The sequence below is a fragment of the Anopheles maculipalpis genome, chromosome 2RL (genome assembly GCF_943734695.1).
Source record: "Anopheles maculipalpis chromosome 2RL, idAnoMacuDA_375_x, whole genome shotgun sequence".
NCBI lineage: Eukaryota > Metazoa > Arthropoda > Insecta > Diptera > Culicidae > Anopheles > Anopheles maculipalpis.
In genome coordinates this window covers 30,901,514-30,921,598 of record NC_064871.1, presented here as the reverse complement: position 1 = coordinate 30,921,598, position 20,085 = coordinate 30,901,514, and the positions used below count along the sequence as shown (strand labels likewise).

General features: G+C 41.6%; 3 protein-coding genes across 4 annotated transcripts in view; 1 reads left to right on the top strand and 2 right to left on the bottom strand.

Moving 5' to 3' along the window:
- The window catches only part of LOC126557548 (vacuolar protein sorting-associated protein 45), a 221,311-nt gene extending 208,833 nt beyond the window's left edge, over positions 1–12,478 (bottom strand). Inside the window, exon 1 of the mRNA XM_050213357.1 lies at positions 12,472–12,478. The gene's annotated coding sequence lies outside the window, so the exon portion shown is untranslated. The remainder of the gene's footprint in view (positions 1–12,471) is intronic.
- LOC126558885 (heme oxygenase 1) overlaps positions 1–20,085 on the bottom strand; it is a 536,918-nt gene that overhangs the window by 146,650 nt on the left and 370,183 nt on the right. The window lies entirely within an intron of this gene.
- Positions 1–20,085, top strand: part of LOC126557160 (zinc finger protein 853-like) — a 379,636-nt gene that overhangs the window by 142,307 nt on the left and 217,244 nt on the right. The gene's annotated exons all lie outside the window — the stretch shown is intronic.

Genomic DNA, 20,085 nt, shown 5'->3' with positions numbered 1-20,085 from the left:
CGGTGTAGCATTCCGGCTGCGGTGCTAAACGGTCATTCCGAAGGGTGGCAATAGTGTACGATGCTTTCCAGCGAGCCGATTCGTTTTCGGTGCATCGTCAGACACCAGAAGGTATTTTCTGCTTCGATTGTCTCTTCTTCACCGGACAGCTCTCGTTCGATAATGACAGCGACATGGTTCCAGCTTCCACTACGCGTACAGACTATTCTGTCAAAAGTCTAGATACAGCCCCACACACACACACACACAACGCTTTTCCACAAGTGGTTCCAGCGTCACCATACCTCGGATGACGCGTTCGAAACTAAATCCGGATGAAAACCGTCTGCGCTTTGCCGTCAGCGAACTTTTCCAACGTCATTTGCATAATCCATTGTGCTATCGGAAATGGAATGGACAAGTTTAAGAACTGTCCGATCGAAGGACTTTGGAGTTTGCCGAACCTCGACGGAACGCCATCGGCAGCGATCGGAACAGACAGGAGAGTGTGCTAGAAACTAAAGAGATATGATTGGCAAATAAAGTGTACCATAATTCGAACGCGGCTGGTAAAAACCGAGAAACTTCTGAACCACATAGAGACTATGCCATCGATGTCGCGGTTCATAAATTTTTACCCCGGAACGGTAATACGTACCACAACACGTTGGCCTTAGCCGCCTGGAGAGCGCGACTTGTGGGAAAGATTTGACAACTCGAAAATCAAACCGGAATCAAACTTTAACGAGCGTCAACACGATCCACCACTACCATCCTTCCTCGATCGCACTACTCCTCCGTCTTTATGCGCATGATTTGATATCGCACGAATAAAAGTTCTTTGCGTCTCACACCGGTTTCCCAACCCCTGCCGTTGACGTGCCGGATATTCCGTTGGCAAACTTTTTTTTTTTCGTGCAAAACTGCACAAACTGAATTTGCATATTTTGTTCCCGATTTCTCATCCATTCCGTTCCGTACTGTACAGCAGCAAACTTCTGTCTGCCGATCGTTCACCATGGTATGTCGATTAATTACGAACACTCTGTGTGCGCCGGCGGTAACTACTTTTGGCACACCGAGAGGATATCATTTAGCCGCAAAATTGTGGAAAGTTTTCACCGTCCTGCACTACGGCGCGCAGACTCCCATCCTATGCAAATGACAAATTATCACACCCCGAAGCCAATGTTAATGTGCATCGATGAGGATGCGAACAGAAGCGTAGAAGACACTTTCGGAAGGATTACATTTCGGAGCAAAATTTCATTGGAAAACTGTTTTCCTCCGACTCCATAGCAGGTCTCAAGTTTCTATATTAAATCTCACAGCTGTTTAGATAGTTGAAAGGAGTTTGCTTGCTGAACTCCACTTCTGCCGCGGAATGATAAAACTGTTGTAAAAGAAATGCAATAATTTGGGGCGTATTTTGTGGTGTGTACAGGATTTTATCAGATAGTAGAAGGATGACAAGAGCGTGGTCTTATTTGAGAATAAAATGTGGATAACATAAAACCATGTCTGTATAAGATGTACAGCGGCATTACAAAGACGCCCGTGCGAAAACAATAAATGTATGGAAAATAAAGGAAATGTAAAAATAAGTTCATCACTAAAAATTATAGTGCTTCACGCAACCTATTGTGAATGAGCTGCAATAATTGCAATAACCGCATGTGTTGTTCTATCATTTAAAAAAACTCACAATTGCTAAATAAATCGTTTATTTAAATAGAGATTAAAGCATTAAGCATTCTTCTTCTTCTTCTTCTTCTTCTTGGCTTAAGTACCTCTAAATGTCACGCCGGTCATCCAACGCCTTTTCTAGACTTGCCGATAGCACGTTGTTGGATGGTCAGTTCTGACACTTCGGAGGAACGGCCTGGATGGGATTTGAATCCCCGTCCTGCCGTTTAAAGACCGACATCGATGTCGCGTACACCACTGGACCACCCGGTGAACACGTCTGGTGATCGTAAATATAGTATGCAGTGCATACAGCATTTACCCAATAATTAAATTTATTGATCCGATAGAAATGTTTTCATCCTAAATAAACTACAATGTTCCTGTTTGTTTCAAGAAAAATATGTAATATATGAAGTGCTTTAATCAGGCATATTAGGACACCATCTTTATTGAATGAAAAAAATCCATAGATTTCAATCATTTTAATAATTTGCTTGTTAATAGTAATATTTCGTTAGAACATTGTTTACAAGGTGGATAATTTTGTTATTCTTTAAGGCTTAATTGCTATTTGAATAGAAATTACCCATTACAAAATAATCCGATTAGGTAATTAATTAAATGCAGTCTTCCTATTTTTTTTATATATTGAAGACATTGTTAGAGCACCATCAGTTATATTTAAGTCTTAAAATTAAATCTAGCTTTATTTGTAACTACACGCAACAGAACAAACCATAACGGAATGGTTTTACGATTTGTAAAAGCGATTCAAAAGTAAAAATAATCAGCAAATACATGGAAGTGTTGAATTTCTATAGGTTACACGCAGTGGCAAAGCCGAGTTTATTATGCATCAATTATAATGGTTCACAGGATTTGGCTTGCTGAGCGAATGTAAACCACAAACCCCCGGTTGCGTTCTGATTGCATATTGTAAAATCCAAAATCAAACACAAAATAGTTTCCAAATTCAATAACAAAAATAAAATTTAACCAGCCCTTCCGCTTCCCCGTAAACAGCCAACCACTCTGTGTTTAATGCATTCAGAGATGCGAAAGGCATTAGGAGCAGGAACGTCGAATCACCTTTTCTGGGGTTTCTGTTGACTTTAGATAAACTCCCGACATACCAATCAGTACGCGCATTACCGTTTGCGCTACAACAAAACCAATGCGCAAACAATCGAAAACCCATCCGCCGTTTTCCCACCGGTTGGCCCAACATAGCCAGCCCTAGCATGCCGCGAGTGGCAGGGGTTTTAGGAGCATTTCGATCGCTTCAAATCGGTTAAATCTAATCAGCGGCAAACAGTCGCCGGAAGAGAAATGGAAATATTTACACACGGCCGCCTTGCCGTACGCTGCTGTTGCTTCTCCCCTGTCTCTTTGGTTGGGTGCCCGTCGGGCTTTGGGCAAACTAATTTTCCAAATAACTACCATGCTTCCGTTGCCCACACTCCAAAACCCACACTCCTACGCTGCCGTAATGTTCCCACCCATCGAAACGAAACCATATGCCTCGAACATAAACACAACGCAGCAAGTTGCCTAACTGGTAAGTTTATTGATCGTTTTCTACCGATTGATAATCATGATTACGAGTATGATGATGTTCTCGCATTCGAGGAACGCACAGGCGTTAGGGGCTGGTATGGGGAAGTGGAGGATGCATCGTTATCATTAGCGATGGTTACGGTTTACTCTGCCATTCCATCCACGCTCTGGCGAGGCAGTTGGGAGTTGGGTATAAGGTTGATAGAAATTAGAGATGTCAAAAGACACGAAAGAGTGACCAGTGGAGTGGAGCAGAAATGAAGGAAGGAAGGAAGGAGAGGACTGAAATGAAATCAGTGCCCGTTCCACATGGCGATCAAGTACCCACCCCATTATCGCTACATCATCGATATACTATGCACTCGCAAACACATTGGACAGGAAGCACCACTTTCGGGTGGAAATTCGATCGCATGAATTGACTCTTCAAAGTCATTTCCCTTCTGCATGTGGTGTAGCTGGATCATATATCGGAGAGTGTGTGTGTGTCTATGTATCCTAGAGAAGACTCTTAAGGACCACTCGGACCACATTCCACTTCTGGTAGTCGTTAAACAGCGAGCGAAGTGAGTTCTTAAACGAAGGTTAAAAATTACCATGCGAATGTTCCAAGTGCCGCTACGAATATCGGTGCAAATTGATGCGTTTGTGTGTGTCGTTCAAAGCCTTTTTACCTTTAACCCTTGGATATAACTTGGCGCTTTACGTGATAGCATCGAGGAATCGATCAAGTAACAATAACATAAAACATATTTTTACAACACTTTCACTTCTAGATATTTTGGATTTCGATAGGAATAGAAAATTTTGTATTGCCAATTGTGAAGCTCTAATGCGAATGAATTGAAACAAATTTAAAATTTAAAATCAAATATTATATTTGCTAGGAGCTATTTACACTACAACTTCAAAAGGTGTCTGTCGACCTGTAGTGGCCCTGAGTAAGAGGTTTGATTTAACAAAGTTTCTCAGTAGAACTGGACAAGACATTTGTAGACAACGTTCAAGATGAACTGGACAGCTGATAGGTTGAACTAGACAACCGTCGCCGTTTCTCGACAGTAGTCAAGTAGAACTGGACAGTCATATTTGAAATGGTTGATGAAACGATTGCAAGCGTTTCGGGGGTATATCGTTTGGCAAATATTTGAAAAACAACCACTGAAATACACATTTTTTGTAATTTACGTAATTCAATAATGACATTAATATAGTTTGTACTTTAAAAAAGTTTGAAAGAGATCAAACAAATGTAAATTAATTTTTGTACGTCTGATTTAATATTTTTGATTCTGCAAAATATCCATGACAACAGCTACAAGAACTCCATTCAGTGATTATAACCAGAGACGTCTGCTGAAAATTTTGAACAGGCATGCAAATATTTTATTTCTGCCTCACATTTTTAAAGAATGCCATGCATACTGATCTTAATTTTATTCGGTGTGAAAGTATACGTACGTTGGGGAATTATTTAGAATTGGAAATTAGAAAAAAATGAGTATTTATTTATTTTATTTATTTATAATTAATAATGACGGTCCAGTGCCGTATTGTCAACACCGCTTGTGTTGAGTAAATTTTATAATCATCTTGATAAGGCATTTCCTCCTTATTCTTTGCCTTATCCCGGGCATACTCGGTTAAAAAAAATGAGTATTTCTGCAGTTGTTTTTGAAATTTTTAAAATTTTCCAAACGTTTCCGAAACGCTTCAAACCCGTTTCACCAACCATTTCAAGTATGACTGTCCAGTTCTACTGGACCATCGTCATCTTCAACCTAGCGTTTGTCCAGTTCAACTTGACCATTGTCACTGTCCAGTTCATCTTGAGCGGTTTCTAGAAATGCCTCGCACTTGTCCAGTTCTACTCAGTAACCCTGTATTCTGTTTCGACAAAAATTAAAGGCCCGCTGAGATAAACATTCATTGGTATAGAGGCTTCGATAGCAAGGTGCTCTGGGTATGCTTCGTTGATATTTATTACCTATCAAAACATAACAATATTTTGATGTTAATATTTACCATACCCAATCCTAGAGAAAGCGCACAGCCTGTCACAACAAATGTTGTATAATGCGTGTATCGAAAGTACTATAATTATTATGCGAGGATCAAAATAAAGCAGCTTATTTCGAGAAAACTAGTTGATAGGATGCACTGCTATTTTCTAATGAAGTTTCCACTGGACACATTGCAAAATCGAAGGATCCTCTTTTCACAAAAAATAGCTATATTTACTCCGTTTTTCAATAACATGACCACATAAATGATGACAGGTAGCATTCAAGAGTTTAGTAGAGAATCGACACCGCCGCTGCCGTTTCGGATCGGTTGATGCACACTCAAAGCGGATTATAGCCTAAGTGTATGTTTTACCAAGCCCATTAGAAGCAACGACAGGTTGGTGGGATGTTACCGACAAAACCGACGGCACTCCAATCGCCACCTGAACCCCTGCCAAACCAAACGTTGTTTTTAGGAGCTGTCGATGAACAACGAAATCAAACAAAAACTCCCACAATATAACCACCATCGACACGCGGGAGGGACATGTACACATACACACAACACGTCGTTCGTCGCGCGTATCGGTTTCGGTTTCAAATTTCCCAATTGTATTTGCCATCACCCGGAGCCCGCTCAAACAGAGCCAAAGTCAAAGTGTAACTAGTAGTGCCAGTTTCCGATTGCTTTGAAAATGGAGGAGCCGATATATCGGTCGCGCAAACACACGCACACAATGAGCCAGGAACGATACAGAAGTATCGCACAAATTAACCTTCCCAGCCCATTAGTCAGCAGTTGGTCAAGTGGAAGTCCCATAGAGTGCGCCCTCGGGGTGGAACAGAACTGACTAGCGGGACCCCACACACACGCGCTATGTACCGGACCCTCGAAGGGACAACCGTTTTGAAAGCAAAAGCCCATGCTTTGAAATTGGTGCGAACGAGAGAGCTAACAACTTACGGGGGACAAGGTTCGACAAGGTTCGAACCCTAAGAAATGAAGCCTTATCGAATGAACCTATACAAGCGACATTCCACGCGGGCACCGTCATATGCAGCACCGTTTGCTTCCATTTGAGTTCGTTTTTTTTTTGTCATATTTTTTCGTTGCCCTGCAAACCAGTGTGCAAATAATTGCCTTTCCGAAAACAGCACACTGAACACAGAAAATCAATCTATGGCCAATTTGTTAGACATTTGAATGCGTTCTCCTGCCATGCTGCTTCGGGAGGCAGCCCGCAGAGCTCGGTGCAACACACTTTGTTACACGCAGCCCCCAACCTTAGTCGAGACAAATCGATCGTATTACATTCATTTGCTGGATTGCATTTATCACCGAGCTGTCAATTGCACGAGGCGCATTTATGCATGACTGCCCCGCACATGATACACACGGTGCAATTCGTTCGACCGCAGCATTTTGTTCCGTACGATCGAAGTGAAGGGACTGTTTTGTCGAACAAGAAAGTGCACCCGTTTAACAAATCTAAAATAGAAGCAAAAAAAAAAAACTATCAACTACAACAAGTATGAGCGATAATGGTGCGAAGCAGAGAAAACATCCCGGACAGCACCGTTTTGTGTATCAATTAATTGGGAATTATGGATCGCCATCCTCCATCCACCAACATACCGCAACAAACGGAATCTGAACTGAACCAAATTGTCCAACAATCGTCGTTGCGGTTGTTACGCTACATAGGACGGCCCCCCTTAAGGGCGTCCCCAAATCGTTCGGTCACTCGAACACATGACGCACAATAGAGTTGTTATAGTCTTGGTGATCCTCAAAGAAGCTCAATTGCTGTGCAACAATGGAAAGGCTAGTTAGTTAGGCTGTGTGGTGTAGAGAAAGAAAAAGCATCAGCCAAACCAGAACTGCAACAAATGTTACAGCAAACTTACAAACGAGAAGAGCAAAATATAACCACAACAACTCGTCACAACAGCACACACAGTGGCCTCCAAAACGGTAAGCCAATTAAGCAGAATGTTTCCCAGCCACGCCAAAATCAATGCGCGTGGACGAAGAATGCTTGGACAACGAGGACACAATCGTAATATAGAAAGGCCCCGCGTAAGTAACGCGAATGGAAACATGTCAGTTGTGCGTGAATGTTCGTTTTCTTTTTATTTAATCAGCATATACAGTGACGGACACAATACATTTAAGCCCTCGAAAATGTGTAAGAGTGCAAAAGTTAGGTTATGGTGTCGAGGTTCGATTTATCAACTTGACTTATTGTTTCAATCTAAGTTAAAGATCTTTATAAGATGAGGGCATAATTGGATTAATTTAGAAATCGATTCTTTTCCACATACATTACCATCCCGACGAGTCAAGCGCGATTTCAAAGCTCAAATTTTGCACTATGGGAAATTGGCAGATATACAAACTATTTGCAAAGGATGACCCCGAGAATACTGAACATACAGTGTTTGAGACAATTTGAAAGTTTAACAGTTTCGCCTGCAAAACCAAATAGCCAAAAATGAGGAAGTAACACAACAGCCAAGGTGCATCCTAGGCTTGTCTGGACACGTGTCACAATAATATGTAACTTCCCTTCTTCTTCCAGGCGTGCTACGGTCAGAACAAACTTTGCAGTCCCTTTTTGCCCCTTTTAGTACACCGTGCAGCTTTCCATTCAGTCGAATTTCGTCGTAATGCGACGATGTTGCTTGCTCCCGTTGCTGGCGATATGAGCCTCTAAATTGTTAGACGAGTGTCAGTAGCAATTTGCAGATAACTCAGTTGCTTCTTCCTTTTTTTTTGGTCTTTTCTTGTTTACATAAAAGGTATGAATTTAGCAGGGAAACCAGAAGCAAGGCTTACGAAACCATTTGAGGGATTTTTACATTTGAAATCGGTCAGCGCGGGCGCTGGACCGGCGCTGCTCGAGTGCAAAGGGTAAACATAGATATAAATATTATTTCTTTCTGCTACTTTTTTATTTAACTTTTTGCATATATTGTTTAACCAACTTTCAAATTCTTAAACATGAAAATGCAGCAGAAAGGTAATTTGTTGCATTTTTTCACAATTTGTTAAACGATTATAAGAACTGAAAGCGTTAGTTACAATAACGTATATCAAGGTGTTATCATTATTTTTTCCAGCACTGTAGTTTTGGCAGTGCAAAGAATTTTCGTACCGTATGGTTCTTACCTTAAACAAACCGAGAAATAATTGATGCAAGCTTTCGTACTTGTTCATTTCGTTTATTACTGAAAAATGGACAATATTTGAGTGAAATATCTCTATCTATATCTAAGAATCAAGTTACGATATTAAGTTTAATAAATAGTTGTGTCCTGATATTAAGACTGAAATCTCGCCTTGAATGCATATCCAATTCTAGAATGAACATTGCTTTGACATATTATGTTCAAAAACCATGTTTTATTAAGAATTCCATCCGCCAAATAAACATCACATCGTTCGTTACAATGTTAAGAAGGCTACATTGTCAAACAAAATAATTGATACATACTTTTAGTGGCTGGCCCTGGGTACTGGGACGAGATTTACAAAAAACGTCAGTGTTCTTTTGTCGAAAAATTTTCAACACACAGCCATAACAACACGAAATTAAACATAAACATTCATTTCCACTCGTTTGGCACGCACAAAAAGAAGAGCAACAAACCAGAAGTAGAGAAGACGTAAAAAATCCTAACCACAAAAGTTGTCATCGAGACGGCGAAAACCAAGCAAGAGAAGAAAAAAGTTGACCACATTTTTATATACCCGTTCCTTCAAACGTTTTCTCTCCTTGACTGACTTGGCTCTTATTGGTCACGTTCGGTAATTTGGCCACTAGGCGCAACAAACGGTCATGAAATTAACCTTTCCATTGACCAAAATGTAAAAAAAGCCCACTTCGAACGTGTGTTCGAAAAGAAAGCGAGAAACTCGTCCTTTTTGCACGCAAATTGATGCAATTGGGTCCGACAGAGCACCGAAAATGCGCCCAGCCCACGGATATAAGGGTCGGTGTCTCTCGCCACTCACCACCCCCTATCTGCGCCATCCGTTCTGTCACGTTCAATTATTTGTTTATTATCAGCACCCCGTTCCGTTGGGATCTTGAAACGAAGGTTTCGGCGTTCTGGCGTTGGTCTGCAGGCAGCATCAAGAAAACGTCGTTACACTCTGGTTTGGTGCGATTGAGCACGCCAATAATGCAAAACCCCATATTCAATTTTTGCTACTACTTGCCTTCTTTTATCCTACCCCGTTGTACATTTCATTAACTTTGGTTTTTGTTCTGCTTGCTTGAGATTAATTAGAGAGTACAAGGTCGTACAAAAGTGAACCTACGCAGACGACACAGCCGACGACGACGACGACGAAGCATAGTGTCTAACAACCTTGTCTGCGAGGATACGCCGACTCGAATTGAAAGCGAACGACCATAAGCAAGGTTACCGCGGTAAAAGATCGTGATCGCACGTTGATTATTACGTTAAGATGGGATCTGTGGATGGAAGTAAAACAACGCCAAAATGTACACTCTTTGCTTTGCGTTTCGCCAGGGCGCTATAGTGTCGGTACGAACACAACACATCTATTTTGGCTCTAATCGAGTTCAATTTTTCACCGCTTACAACGCAAATGCAAAGCAACGGTTTCGAATTAAGATGCAGATGGTTGATAGGGCACTCGGGGATACGGTGTTCCAAGCGCACAATAAGTTTTGGAGCTCCAACCCGTGATGGTGGAGCGAAAGTCGTGATCGGCATCACGGTGGGTGCCACGATTAATGCCGATTGTCTCGATCGTGATTGGCCGATTGTGGGTCGATTTTACAAGTGTATTAAACATGAAATAGACAAAAAAAAAAGTGATATTCTCACTGAACATCTCCATCGTAAAAGCTAATTTCGTAGGTCTAGTTGCTCTTACGTCAAATAATTTGTGCGCTTGACACTTCTCTAAACACACATTTTTACGTTAAAAAGCGTGTCAGAACGCGGTCACACGCTTTTCATCCAAGATTTCAAGTGGAGCAAACTCGACGTGCCTGCCTCGGGGCGTCTGTTCGCGGCATATGATTTATGACTGTGCTTCACAGCTCTACGCCTCAACTCTTCGGTGGTAGAAGTTAGCTCGGAAACACATATTTTCGGCAGCTTTTTTTCTATGTTTTCCGAGTGTCAAACCGTTGAAGGTGCTCTGGCAGCACAATAATCGACCGTGTGCCAACAAATCGTAAACAAAAAGAATTGTAATTCATCGCGATCGGTAGAATCTTCTGCGTGTGACAGAATCAGCACATAGGCTGCACGAGATGGATTAGGTAATAATAATCAAAAAAATAAAATTAATTCAATCACCAACGCATCCGATAAAATGCCGAAATTGTTCTGGAATTTGACTTATTCCTCAAACAATTCGCTTCAAAATAGAATCGAAGATTGAAACCCCACTTCAGTGATGGGGGTTTTCACGCAGACACATTGGCTATTTGAGTAGGATTGATTTTGAACCACCCGGCCGGATAGTTATGACCGTTGTCAAGTGGCTGCTAGTTGAATAATTGAAGTCAAACGGGAGGTTTCACCAATCGCCGTCGACTTTACGCCCTGGCGTTGTACACACACTTACGTACCAAAAAAAACCTGGATGGAAATGCTGGTCCGCGTTCCTGATTGGATTGATATTGATGCCGTTGTCGGTGAGATGGTGTAAATTTGAATTATTTAACTCTTCTTATGTCATTTATGCTTACCGGCCGAATTGGCGTTCCCTAAAATGAAGCAATAAAGTTTGCGCTCCACGTGAGGTTGAGATTGGTTTGCTTGTTGGGTTGCAATAAAATAAAGCTAGATTTATTATTGAAACGAAAAAATTGTGTATTGTTTTTGGTTGTAGCGAATTGAGGTTATTTTAATACTTTCAACTTCAACTTGCAGCAATACGGTTAGGTCGAAGGAAATAAAAAAAACTTCAACTTGTTTTCGGAAAATGTTTACAGCATTAGATGCTGAATATAAAACAATGTTGTTATCTTCAAATAACCTAAATTTTAAGAAAATTGGTGATGCTTTTTAGAATAATTTGCAATAAACCATTAAATTATTTCATAATAATAAAAAAAAACAATGACGCATAAAAACTAAAGGATTGACATCCTTTAGTTTTTAACAAAGTATAAACACAGTTAGACAAAATTAGGCAAAAAATAATACCTGTGCCAGAAACTGCATTTTTTGTTTGATAAACAGTGTTTGTGGTGTGTTCTGGTCTATTTACCAAAGAACAAAATTTGATGATCACACTTTTGATGTGACGACTCCGATCAGGTTCAGCACAGACTTGCTCCGAACGATTTTCGACACATTCTTCTAGTCTTTTTGAAAACTGTCAATGTTCTCCGCAGCTTTAAAATGCTTTATCAAGTGCGCCTTGGTTAGCGCCCAAAATAACTCAATCGATCTGGTTGCAGGGCAGTTTGGGAGCATTCATTTCTTTCGGCACGTACCGAAAACCTCATGTTCTTCAATCCATGCGATCGTGTATTAGTGGTATAGTGAACAGAGGCCAAATCCGGCCAAAACAACACTGGACTAGCACGTTTTTGTATGCAAGGGCAGCAAAACACTCGATCTAAACACTCCCGGATGAAGGCCCTCATCGTCTTCGTTGTCACAAACGGATGAAGTGGCAAGCCATCATCCTGCATTCGCGAATGGCTTGCCACACCATCGCCTTTTTCCGAATTTTTCGAGGAATATAGATTCTTTGACATCCTGGCTTTCAGGCACGGTGTAGTATTGACTACCCGGAAGAGTTTTGTAGTAAAAATTTACGTACGACTCATCGTCTATCTCGATGCATGAGGATTGGCCACAACGCAGCTTCCGAGCCCGATATTTAAGGCATGCGGCCTACTTTGTACTTTCGGTCGGTACTTTCCGTTTCGGTTTCTATTGTTTTTCTATACGTTTTCAAATTCAATCTTGCCTTGGCACGTTGAATGTTACTTTTTGATGTACCCAGTTTTTGAGCCACATCGCGAAACTTTTCTTTCGTTGCTTGAACGCTTTTGCTATGGCCCGGTCCAACTGTTGATCGACAGGACCAGGATTTCGGTCACTTTTTGGCGCATCTTTGAAGCAGGACATCTCCCGAAACTTTCGGATTGGCGGTTCGTACTGCTCCGACACTCACACCTTCCGATTTCACTAATTGACTTAGCGAAATGTTAGGCGTTGAGCACCATTTGTGCACAATGCTTTTGCGCTTTTAGACGGAAATGCCTCGCGTTTTAGCAGATAGAAAATAGTTTCAATGGACTAGCTAGTAGCTTTGAATGTAAACAATCAAGCATATCAAGAATCAGCTGTCATCCGTTTACTAGAAACGTCATTTAGAACCCAACTACTATTCGACTACTAGCTGCAAAATTAATCTGTGAGCAGCAAGTAAGTTAAGTTTTCAACACATTTCCTTCCAAGGTTCTGTAATGTGGCATCAACATGTGCTATATACATCGAAAACATGGAATGAGCTCCACTTTTTTGTGCTAAATAATGAAATAATCATTAATCAAGAGAAATAAAAACAACCAACACACACACAAAAAAACAATTTCCTTCACCAGCAACGCTCCCAGGGCTGTGATGGCAATAAAGCAACTAAATGCTAGCCGCAAATTAATTCTAAGTCGCTGCACTTGAGCTACCCTCTCCCAGTACACCCGGGGATCCACAACACTCATAGCGCACTAGTGGTCCCTGTTCCAATAATATGTCACCCAGTGGTTCAAGAAAGCTTCGGTAGGACCTGAAGGCAACGGAGATTTATTGGGTGGGTTTCAGCAACAATCATCACGATTAATCGCCTTACCAAGGCGAACCCTTGTACGGTTTACGCTGTCGGATCAAAACTGTGGTTAGTGTTGCTTCCCCCGCTGGCTCATAACAATTGTGTGTGCCAGTTGGGTATGGATGCCTCCGCGGAGGCCAGCCTGCTTCCGTACGCCCAAACGCTGCAGGCGAGAAGCAGCAAACGTGTGTGCTGCGAGCGCACAAACGATGACGAGCGCGACGACCTTGAGGAATTTATTTATCGCACAAATCCTTCAGCGTACGTGGCTGAACGTGTAAAATATGCTAAAATCATGCTCAGTCCTCTACTTGCACAAGTGTTTCTTCTGCTGGTGCTCTGGTGGTTGATCGTGCGCCGGCCAATCCTGCAAAACCGGCGGAAGGTAATTGAAGGGTAACGTTCGCAAGGGAAGCAGAAATAAAAATGGCAAAACATTACCGGCAGAGTGTTTTCGCTGTACCGGTGTGTTTCTTCTGGTTGCGATCGAACAAGTGGCGCCCCCGAAGTATTTAAGAGCGTGGAAAAATAACATTCTGGAGCGAGCAAAGCATAAAAATAAAACAAAACGACACCATTTTTGCCTCGCAAAGTAGGGTAGGCCCTACTGCCCGCTGGGAGAGCCTTATGGGATTGGTCAGGTTATGGCACGTCCGCTACAACACCCGAGAGCAGCAATTAATTCAACGCCAAGTCCTTCGGTGTCCATGTTCGAAAGACCGCAAAAAAAAACACAGTCTTGTGACTCTCGGCAGAAACTCAGAATAATATTCCTTTCCCGTCTCCATCGCGTATACGCCGAGCGCAAGAGAAAGAAACACTCATGTTCGATGATCAAATCGACCGAAGGTTAGCAAATGTTAATATCTTCATTCGCACCACCACTTACACCTCGTGCTCTCGGCCCCGTAGAAACAATCAAGCCCAAAGGAAAAGCCAGATTGCTCAAGAATGGAGCAGCACACAAAAAAGCGCTAATCCAATGCTGCACACCACACAACCTGCAACACAGCTGACTCATTCCAAATTCCAGCTTCGACACGGTTCACAAATGGGAGCTGGGAAAGTGTTTCCCGCAAATTAAAAGCGCATATACACAAAGTATCGTAAGCAGCAGTTATGCTCTAATGGCCGGAATAGTTTGGTAAGGGTATGTGATTTGTGTCGACCGGAGGGAGAAGAACCATGAAATCGTGTAGGTAGATTTCCACACTAACGAAAATAGCAAAAAAAAAAAAATAAAGCGAACGTTTCCGAGGCAAAAATAAGCATTCCACACGGTTAAAACTCCTTTCGCCGGAGGATGTTTGCCCTTACATTTACATTTAAGGGAAAGGAATGTGGTTTTTGCTGGTGACATAAAATCATTCGCAACACCCTCGAGTCGGTGCGTAACAGCTGAAAGCAATCAATGGAAAAACTATACACACGCACATGTATGTCTACCAGTTATATTTATGCTGTTTCACACATGCATGAGAGTGATATGGGGAGTAGCAATAAAAATAAGGATTGATTACACAAAAACTATAAAATACGACAATAATTATTGTCGAAAATAATCACCATTTGAAAATAAAGGATTAGTCCTGATGACCCAAGCCGTCATATGTAAAATAAATAAAAAATATAATAATAAGAAGAAGATCTTTCTAAAGTACAATTCAATCAGACGCTTAACATGAACTGATTATATCCACATCCACCATTTCAACAACAAAAAAAAACAAATTTTATTGCCTTGCCTATAAAAAAATTCTAAGACGGTACATTTAATTTAATTCTTACCGTCTGAAAATAATTCCAGCTTACCTCAGGAAAAAAGATTTCTTTACGCAATGCTTCCCACCCCAAAAGCATCATGGCAGATTACGACCGTAATCCTGATCAAGCGGATGTATGTTTTGAAATTTGCTTTAATGTTTGCAACAGACAGAAGCAGCTGTTCAGATCAAAGCACAAATTAAGTGTAAGTCTCCGTCTCTTTTTACTTCTTCCTTCAAGCATTTCTGGCGTGCAAATGTAACACACGAACGAATCGGCTGCCAAAAGTCATCCGTGTACCGTTCATGCCCACATTAGTTATTCCGGCGCCTTTTTGCGCCTCCCAGAACTGCAGCACCGCACGAATAACATGCTGTTTTTGCTCCAGTCTGCACCGGTATAGAACACACCTCAAACTTTGGCGATCAACGAACGTATCATTAGCAAATCAACACACCCGAGACACGCAGCGGTTGGGATGGTATACGGGGGTTTGCGGTTTAGCAACAGCAAATACATTCGAAAATACACGTAAACGCACTCCAAACCCTCGGAAACCCATCTCCAACCGTAAGAAGAAGCGAATGTGGGGGGAGATGAAGGAGAATGAAGAGGTGGAGGTAGGGAAAAAAACATTCAGCACCCCATCTTAACCATCTTTTCAACGTGTGTGGGTGACAACATTGGCAGTTTTTGCGTTTTGGTCGTTGGCGTGCGAGGATCGTAAAATTATTTCCACGCTCACTCCAAGAACAAAAAAAAAACGGACAGAAACCTTTAATTTCGACTTAGGCACAGTCGAGGGGCACAACAACACAGTAGGTGGTAGAAATGAAACATACGCAAGAAAGCATTTCATAGGTGAAAGCGAATGTGGTTCACGGGCGGAAATATGGAGCAGGTGGAGGTGCCAGTGCCCTGGATGTTATTTCATATGTTTGGCCGGAGGTTTTAGTATGCACTCCCCCAGTGCCAGTAGTAGGAAAGGGGGGAAAAGCTGGGCTGTTTAGCGTCAACGCGTGGAGGAATGCAATAAAAAGCAACCATTAACCAGATGTTGGCATGGGCGTAGTGTTTCCGGCTTCAGAAGGCGAGCGTGCTGGAAAGCAGCCCCGCCATACGAACGAGAATCCGAGTTCCGTTTGTGTTTGGAAGGACTCGCACAGAACTGTTCGCTCAGCAGCAGCAGCGAAACCACATTTTGGAATGTGGTTTTATTGAACAAAACTATTCCGAAGACGAAGCAATTATGTGGTAATTTTATCCCGCTTACCCGAGATATCTTCTCTGGCTCCATTTTTTTTTCTTTTCGATCACGCTTGATTGCTCTGCTTTAGTTTTATGCCGCAATTTTCGTTTAATGTATTTATTTCAATGCCTGTTTCTCATTGCCAAACGGCAAACCGAGCAAAGGAAAGTATAACAGATTGTAGCCACTAACGATACACATTCTTATTCGTAATAATTGAATGATTTTGTGCTTCTCCGTTTTACGATTAGCATTTTATGGCCCCCGCCCCGGCGGCCGGTACAATTTGGTTACTTTTTATTTAATAATTGTTACCATGCTTTAATTAATTTCAACCTTGCGCAGTTGATTACAACTCCACTTTTCCGAGTTGGTTACGGGCGGGTGAGTCAAATCATCAGCTGCTTTCACCCAAGCTGCTGCTGGGACTGTGTTACCGTCGAATGGAACCGAAAATTCTTACCTCATTAGACGAGTGAGGCGCTTGTTGTGACTGGGTTTGGTACCTAGCTAAGCTGCAACTAACGGGCCAAACTTAGCAAAGACGGTATAGAGACACAGTTGCCCGATTGCCCGTGTGGAAGGTTGTTTAATTAAAGTACGAGCCCACAAGAAGGTACCAGTAAAAAGGTGGCAGCATTATCAGCAGCAGCTTCATTGAAGCCTCCATGTTATGCTGTGAATTTTGGAAAAAAGACAAACTCTGTAGAGAAAATTTGATTTTTCTTCTCCATAACCGTAAGGAACGTTCGTCTTCTCTCTGCCTATCATACAGGGTTTACCAAGCCAATTCGGCATCGTCAAACTATTATCGGGCAACGTAAATGCTTATTCTGGCGTCATAAACTCTCAACTGGGCAACGTGAATTATATTCGGGCATCGGCAAGCTTAAATTCGTCGTTGCCGAATTAAATCACCTCTGGATTGTTTTGATTTTCAAGCTGTCAAACCGGTGATTCCGTTGTGTTTGATCCATTACGCTCTACCAAAAATGCGTTTGGTTATGTGATGTTGTAACTTATTATGTATTATTTTCAAAATTAACACTTGATTAGTTACCAATTATTATGTATTATTTAAATAGTGCTAAGTTTTATAATATTTGAACATTTATGTAAATAAAAAGTTCATCTCAAAGTTCATTACCTCAAGCTTTAGCTCACTGCATTGAAGATTTTATGCTCCTCAGCTAACGATTCTTTCTCCATTTAAGCATCGTGGAAGGTATGTCCACATGTTTTTGAAATAGTTATCACAGTCTGTTGATGTGATCAGCGTGGCTCCTGCTTCAATGATATTCCTTAATTCCACCTCATTGTTTGCATTGGCACATTTTGTTATCTGCTTCCATTTTGCAAACATATTCTCTGTTGGGTTAAGTTAAACACATGAATTTTGTAGTAATATGTTTCTATTTCTTATTTTACTTCTTTGGATTTATGGAATATTACATTATCCAATAATGCGTTTGGTATAAGTTTTTCGTCGAAATTTGAATGCAACTCTTCTACAAAGCTAACAAAAAAGTCACTATTTATCACGCGTGTTCGAGACACGTAATGACCAATGCCATTTCGGCTCATCGGCACACACTACTAAAATATAGATTCGAACCGAATATTACTTCATATTGAGGTAAATGTCCTCCTACAGTGGTGTACTCTACAGCGTATTGTCGCCTGAATTCAATGGTTTCATCTACATTTCGACGAACGGGAACTTTCTGTGCACGTTTGAATGTGAATTTAAAAACCTTGCACTGCTTTAGCTACTGTCGTTTTAGACACCGTAATTTAGAATGCTTCATGCACTTTAGCAGTCAATTTTTTTAAACAAATGCAACAATCTTCGTCTATCCATGCGTTCTGATGTGTCCTTCCTGATCTGGACTTAGCTTTTTTAGCAGCCTCTACAAAGTTAGCTTCCACCCTTTCTCTATCGGCATAAGATGTGGTACGGTAGGTTCTCGTAGTATGCTCCTCTTGATCCGACATTACTGCAAGATGCGAGTACAGTGGCGACAATAAAATGAAAGACATCTAAAGTTGGAAATTGAAATAGTTTGACGATGCCGAATTGGATAGGTAAACCCTGTAACTTGCAGCAAGATACGATCGAAACAGCTGTGTGTGCGCAACTGCCCAATTGCTTGACCAAACAACTTAAACGTTTCCTTTTCCCTAACCCTCTAAACAAATAAAGCAAAATACACACGGACGGAAAGATAGAAATTTCACACCAAATTGAAACTAGACTCTCTCCTTTAAGCTACAGTTGTTTCGCTTCCAAATGACACAGTTGGAGCGGTGGCGCCTGCCAAAAAAACAGCAAATCACACACGCAAGAGTAAAGAAGCTCGGAAAATTACACTCGAAAAATTGGCTGTGAAAAAAATAAACTAAAATTACCCGAAACACCTTCCGTGCTCGATCGCTCTCCGTTGAACGATCGTTGAATGAAGCAGCAGCAGCAGCAGCAGCAGCAGCAGCAGCCAAAGAGATTGGATGGGAAAGCATTAACCAGAAGCAAAAAGGGGAGGAGGAGGCCCACAAAACTAGCAGCAGCTCGCCGGGTTTGGCGGAAAGCGATGATCAAAATTTAATTTGATAAATTCCCATGAGCGACATGCCACCGCAAGTCAAATTAAATAATGGACGGGGAGCGCGCGCTCCGGAAAAAAAAACATAGTTGGGGAGCGGACGTGCTGGCTGCTCTCGGAAACCGGAAGGGAAAATTCAAAAACCGCACACCGAACCGGAGCAGGCAGGGTGTGAGATAGATGTGTGGTGTAAGACAGATAGGAAAAAGGGGAGAACAAACATATAAACAAAAATAAAACATAAATAAGTCGGAACCGGGACAGAAAAGCTGCAGCGTGCGACAAGGAAAAAAAGGAAAGGTTTTCAATCTTGCTTGTGCAAGGAATGTCCAGCACACACACACACAAACACATAGCTACCACGCCAAAAAATGAAGGGATTTTGAAGGAGAAAACAAAAAATAGATAGAAAATGTCCGGACGATAAACGCAAGAATGAATAGCTGGAAACAACAACATCAACGCTGCGTTTATTGGGCGCGTTGGATCGAGAGATTTGTGTGTTTTTTGCTTTTGCATCCTCTCTACCGGACATCCGTTTGGTTTATTTCATTTTTAACCTCGTGGCCAGATTTTTTTTACCCCCCGAACGTCCGTAACTTCATAGAGCAAGATAAATCTGGGGCAATGCTAAATGTTGGACGTGCCAACAAACGCTAACGCAAAAAAAAAAAAATGTCCATGCTCAGCCTACCGTAACACGGCGGAAGTACTTCCACTTACTTTGGCAAAGAATTATCGCGCCATCGTTCTACCGAAATTGGAATTTCACTAAGCACAGCACAGCAGCCAGGCTTTAACTCTTTTCGGTGCGTTTTTTGATTTTTTGTTACCTAGTTGTGGTCAGAGGATGTTTAGCAAGCAGATCCGGACTCGGTCAACAACAAACAGATATCCTTTTTTTTGCGGTGCGGGGTTTTTTGGGCGATTTGTAAGTAACGTCGTCTGCTGCGGGAGAAGCAGTTAATGGTTTTGAACGATATTGTCCAATTTTATATTATGTGGGCGGTTTTGCAGGCTGCCAATTTTTTTTTGTCTCACTCAGCTTATGCATAGAATTCGAATTTTCCTTTCCAAGAGCATGTAAAAAGCTGGGATAGAAAAGCGGACGGCTTTCTTGGGTTTGACTTTTCATCGTACCGATGAATAGATAAATTTTGTTGTTAAACAGATAAACAAACACACGCACCAATGCATCCCCGATCGGACCAAAAATTGGTTGAAAGAGCAAGAGCAAGAGGTGCATAAGCAAAACCCGTGGTGCGTACTACCCTCTGATTAGTTTAGAGGCAAAAAAACCTCCTTGGTGCCCGAAAACGTAAATAAAACAACAAACAGTGGATGTATCAACAACCGGCAATCGTAACAGGGAAGAGACAAATCAGGCACATTCAACCCCCAAAA